Genomic DNA, 5,285 nt, shown 5'->3' with positions numbered 1-5,285 from the left:
ATTCTTTGCCACCACAAAGAGAGCTGCTATAAATATTTGTGTACATGTGGGTCCTTTCCCCTTTTCTATGGTCTCTTTGGGATACAGACCTAGCAGTGGTACCACTGGGTCAAAGGGTATGAATAGTCCCATAGTCCTTTGGGCATAGTTCCAAACTGTACTGAGCCCTTTTCAGAGCGGTTCACTTTTGATGTCTACCTGTCACCCAACTCTTACTCATGGCTCCAAGAAGCTGTAGCATGCATAGTGGCCACAACCCATATCAGGAGATGGGCTAAACCAAGTTGAGGGTAACCAGCAGGACTCAAACCCATTGGTGAGTTAGAAGGATGTCTACCCTAAGCATGTGAAGACTTTCTTTTTTTTTTAATTTATGAAGACTTTCTCCAGTGGAACAATATGTTCCAATGGCCATGAAGGTGGTTAGAGCAGAGGTTGTGAAGTGCTTAGAGCTTGGTCAGATATCAAAAATGCCAAAGTAATGAACTATATCTTAGGCCATTCCCAGCTGTCCAGAATTTTGTCCTGTCACTAGACTTTGATGACTCTGGAAAAGAGAGTGAAGTTGATGACTTTGTGCAACCCTGTCTCACTTAAGTTGGGACATCACCCCATTATGTCATTGGTCTTCTTTGAAAACAAAGGAAGCACAATAGCAATATGTGTTATATAGATATATATGTGTTTGTATCAATATATGTATATATCACACATATCTCTCTCTCATCTCTCTCTATCTATCCATCTATAACACACATATTTTCTGATCTCTTGCTGTTAAAAATATGAAAGGATTTACCTATAGACAGATGCAGTCACCTGTGTGTGTGTGTGTGTGTGTGTGTAAGCTTCTCAATATTTCACACAATTGTCAGAATTTGAATTTGAGGTGGTTTGCTCCTTTGCCTTGGTGGGCATGAGTTTGGTATTTATATTGCTATATAGCTAGTTTGTCTATAGGTAGATATATTTTTCTTTTCTTTTCTTTATTTTTTTTGGTGAGGCAATTGGGGTTAAGTGACTTGCCCAGGGTCACACAGCTAGCAAGTGTTAAGTGTCTGAGACCGGATTTGAACTCAGGTCCTCCTGAATCCAGGGCCAGTGCTCTATCCACTGCGCCACCTAGCTGCCCCTAGGTAGATATATTTTTAACTGGACCTAAGGTATAATAACAATGATGGTGATGCTGATGATGGTAATACCATTATTTGGCACTTTAGGGTTTGTATTATTACAAATAATATCTCATTCGATACAACAACCCTGGGAGGCAGGTGCTATTATTGTCACCATTTGATAATTGAGGAAACTGAGGCAGACAAAGGTTAAGTGATTTGCCCAAGATCACAATCTAGTAAGTATTTGAGGAAGGATTTGACCTCAGGTCTGTCTGACCCCAGATCCAATGCTCTAATTACTGTAGAGAACCATAGTAGAGGGTAAAACCAGCCCTCCCCAGCCCCCATGCTGTCAGGTCAGCACTAGCTCTTGGATGAAGGTCTTACAGTTCTGCCTGGAGGCTCTGACAGGTTCAGTGACTTTCCCAGGGTCACTCGAATAGCAAGTGTCAGAGTTAGGAGTCAGGTCTTCCTGATTCTGAATCCACATGCCACACTTCCTCTTTGTAGTGTTGCCAGGATCCATACTAAAAATCTGTCCATAAGGTAACACAGTCATAAGCAGCCATTGTCTTTGATAATCAAGCCAAACTGGTCCATACACAGGCAGCTGTTAACCTTTTCTAAGAGTAATTGACTAAACTGACCCTAAAAGGAAGGACAAAGGGTTTCTTTATAGTTGGGCAAATAGGTGCTTACAGAGGAAGAGGTAGAAATCTCCGCAGCTGGATATACCAAATGTCTTTCTGCTGGTAAGCATGATTGATGGAGATCTCTCAGTTTTCTTACCTCCAGATCTCAAGGGAATGTATTTATTACTAGCATTTGTTAAAGGAGAGGTATTAAACATGACTGATGGGGTTAGAAGAGCTATTTATCCACTCTAGCCGGTAATTCCATGGAAGTGCATATGGCTACCTCCACTGAGTTACTTCAGATTATAATTGCTGTTTGAATCAAGGTACTGTTTGAACCAATGGCCTGGTTACTGTAACCTGTCTCTTAGGTCATATCAGTCAAACAGGCTGTGCTGGAGACACTGACTTTTCCAGGTGAAACTCTTAAAATCCCTTGAACTTTTTGATACGAACAAACTATTGTCTAGCTCTGTCTTTCCTTTCATGCTAGGATGCTGACTTTTTTTTTTAGGGAGGCAGTTGGGGTTAAGTGACTTGCCCAGGGTCACACAACTAGTGAGTGTTAAGTGTCTGAGGCTGCATTTGAACTCAGGTACTCCTGACTCCAGGGCTGGTGCTCTATCCACTGTGCCACCTAGCTGCCCCCCCCCAACCCGCTTTTTGTTTGTTTGTTTGTTTATTTATTTATTCATTTATTTGTTTGTTTGTTTATTTATTTTGCAGGGCAATGAGGGTTAAATGACTTGCTCAGGGTTACACCTCAAGTGTCTGAGGTCAGATTTAAACTCAGGTCCTCCTGAATCCAGGGCCCGTGCTTTATCCACTGTGCCACCTAGCTGCCCTCGGATGCTGACTTTTTGAACCAGATTGTAAGACTTTATATTTAGTCCCATTCAATTTCACCTTAAAAGGAAACAAAGCTGATGCACAATAATTGGGAAATGGATAAATAAGTTACGACAAATGAATGGAATGGAATGGTAAGAAATGACAAGTATGAATTAAGTCAAAAAGGACAATATGAACCAATAAAAGGCGAGTAAGAAAAGAATATGTCCAGTTATGACAACATACATAACCAAAACAATAGCAACAAAAGTGAAACAATCCAAAGTCATTGTAACAACCCAACTATGCAGATGTAAGAATGCACCTTCCTCCCTTATCTGCAGAGGTGGGGGGCTATGAATTTGGAACATTGTATCTACTATGGGACTTAATTGGCATGTTAACTAGTTTTACTAAACTGTTTTTTCCCTTTTATTTTTATCTTTTCTTAAAATAGTTGGTTCTAGGGGGTAGTTAGGTGGCACAGTGGATAAAGCACCGGCCCTGGATTCAGGAGGACCTGAGTTCAAATGTGATCTCAGACACTTGACAGTTACTAGCTGTGTGACCCTGGGCGAGTCATTTAACCCTCATTGCCCTCTCCCCCCCCCCCCCACAAAATAAAAAATATAATAGTTGGTTCTCTTGGTGGGAAGGTTATACTGGGAAATAAAGGTGATGCAAAAGCACAATATCAATAGAAATTTTTTAATCATGTGATTAGTTTCAGGCCAATATTCAAACCTGTAAAGAAATTTTTGGATTCCAATGTTATCATTCACTGTCAGCTCTCTTGATCTCCCAGATTTTTTCACCTGCCAAATTGATGGACATGGAGCTTACTTTGGCTATACCTCTATTAAAATTGGAATGATCTAGAGACTAGCATTGCCTCTGCAGAAGGATGAGAAACACATGAGGGAAGTGCTTCCCTGTGTTAAGGCACTCATAAGAGTTGCATAAGCTTTGCTCTTTTCAGGAATAAAGGACACTTCAATTAACTGGAAAGATTTGTTTCTTATTGTTGGGCTGTGCCAATATGTAGTGATGTAACAATAGAAACCACTGCTGGGACCCTTGCTTTCTCTCCTAAAAGGCTCCTCTTACCTTAGGGAATGTGATCAATATAAAGAAGGGAAAGTCACTTCTGTTCTTGTATTCCACCTTGTAGTCCTTAGGAAAATTACTTACAGTTTATGTTTGGCTCGTGACTAGGCTCTCTCCAAACGGGGAAGTAAAAGGGTGCTCTACTTATAATGTATATATCAGCTATGGGACAGCTTTTTATTTTCTTCATGCAAGAGAAATGCTTAGCACAAGAGATTACTAAGTACACTTAGCAGAGACTTAAATAAACTGTAACTTATAATTAGTATTATACTCTGCCAGGAGGTTGAGGCTTAAAACCACCAAACATGAAGTGTTCTGGGGCTCCTGCTGAATTGCCATTTCACCATTATGTCAGCTTTGTGCTATTCAAACAAATTCCCTCAAGCTCATGTCTGCTAAGAAGCCAGGCCAGTATCTGGGCTCATTCTTCTAAGAGTGGTCAGTTCTCTGATGTAGAAACTTCTCTTGTTGCTAGTCAGATCCAGTTGAGGGACTCATTAGCTCCAGAATGCTCAAGCCCACAAGGTTGCATCCAAGGTTGGCCACCTACATCTCAAGATCACTGTTCAGTCACCTAAGCGCTGGATAGAAACACAAAGAAGAGGGAGCTTGGACTTGAGATTCAGTCCCAGAATGTTCTAAGCTAACGCAAGTTCTTTATTGGCATTTTCTTGAATTTCAACAATTCTGCCAGGGTGGTGGAAGTGTGGCTCCTCCCTTACTCCTCACATGAAGTTGGTGGGAGTGGAAAGCTACTTGCCACAGAATGATTTGAAGGATGATGACCTTGAAGGAAGAGTAGGGCCATTGCTTTTTTTTTTTTTTTTTTAGTGAGGCAATTGGTGTTAAGTGATATGCCCAGGGTCATATAGCTAGTAAGTGTCTGAGGCTGGATTTGAACTCAGGTACTCCTGACTCCAGGGCCGGTGCTCTATCCACTGTGCCACCTAGCTGCCCCAGGGTCATTCCTTTTTAAAGTCCACTGAATGGGTCATTCTTCCTAGGTTAGTGGCCAATACTCTCTGATACTGCTTTCAAGCAGCTTTACCCGTCCTTCTGTTATCACAGGATGGGGAATCAATAGACCACTCCGTCCCTTAGGATTTGCTGTATCATTCCAAAGTACCAAGTCCTTAAATCTCAAGGTACGTGGTTTCATGGAAGTAGCAGGCTCAGTAGTCCATGAGGCATGCTTTGATCCAATCTACCCAACAGTAATAAAGATGATATTTTTATGTCACTTTTATTTATGAATATATACTTTTTTGTTTTTTGTTTTGTGTCTTTTTGCAGGGCAATGAGAGTTAAGTGACTTGCCCAGGGTCACACAGCTAGTAAGTTTCAAGTGTCTGAGGCCAGATTTGAACTTGGGAACTCCTGAATCCAGGGCTGGTGCTTTATCCACTGTATCGCATAGCTGCCCCCATAAAGATTAATTATCGGGGCAGCTAGGTGGCATAGCTATGAAGAACCAGACAAAATAATAACATAATTCATTTGGAGGAATAAAGAGTCTATAATCTTCAGGGAAATAATGGGGGGTGGGGTAAGAATGAAGGAAGTAAAACTATACCAGAATTCAACCTATATT

General features: G+C 41.1%; 1 non-coding gene across 1 annotated transcript; it reads left to right on the top strand.

The window, feature by feature from the left end:
* Nucleotides 1-3,421: 3,421 nt before the first annotated feature.
* Nucleotides 3,422-3,523, top strand: LOC122745025. The gene has a single exon (XR_006355331.1). It is a non-coding gene; the product is annotated as a U6 spliceosomal RNA (small nuclear RNA).
* Nucleotides 3,524-5,285: the final 1,762 nt, after the last annotated feature.

This window comes from Dromiciops gliroides, chromosome 2 (genome assembly GCF_019393635.1).
Source record: "Dromiciops gliroides isolate mDroGli1 chromosome 2, mDroGli1.pri, whole genome shotgun sequence".
NCBI lineage: Eukaryota > Metazoa > Chordata > Mammalia > Microbiotheria > Microbiotheriidae > Dromiciops > Dromiciops gliroides.
Note: the sequence above shows the minus strand (reverse complement) of the source record. Positions and strands in the feature narration are given on the sequence as shown.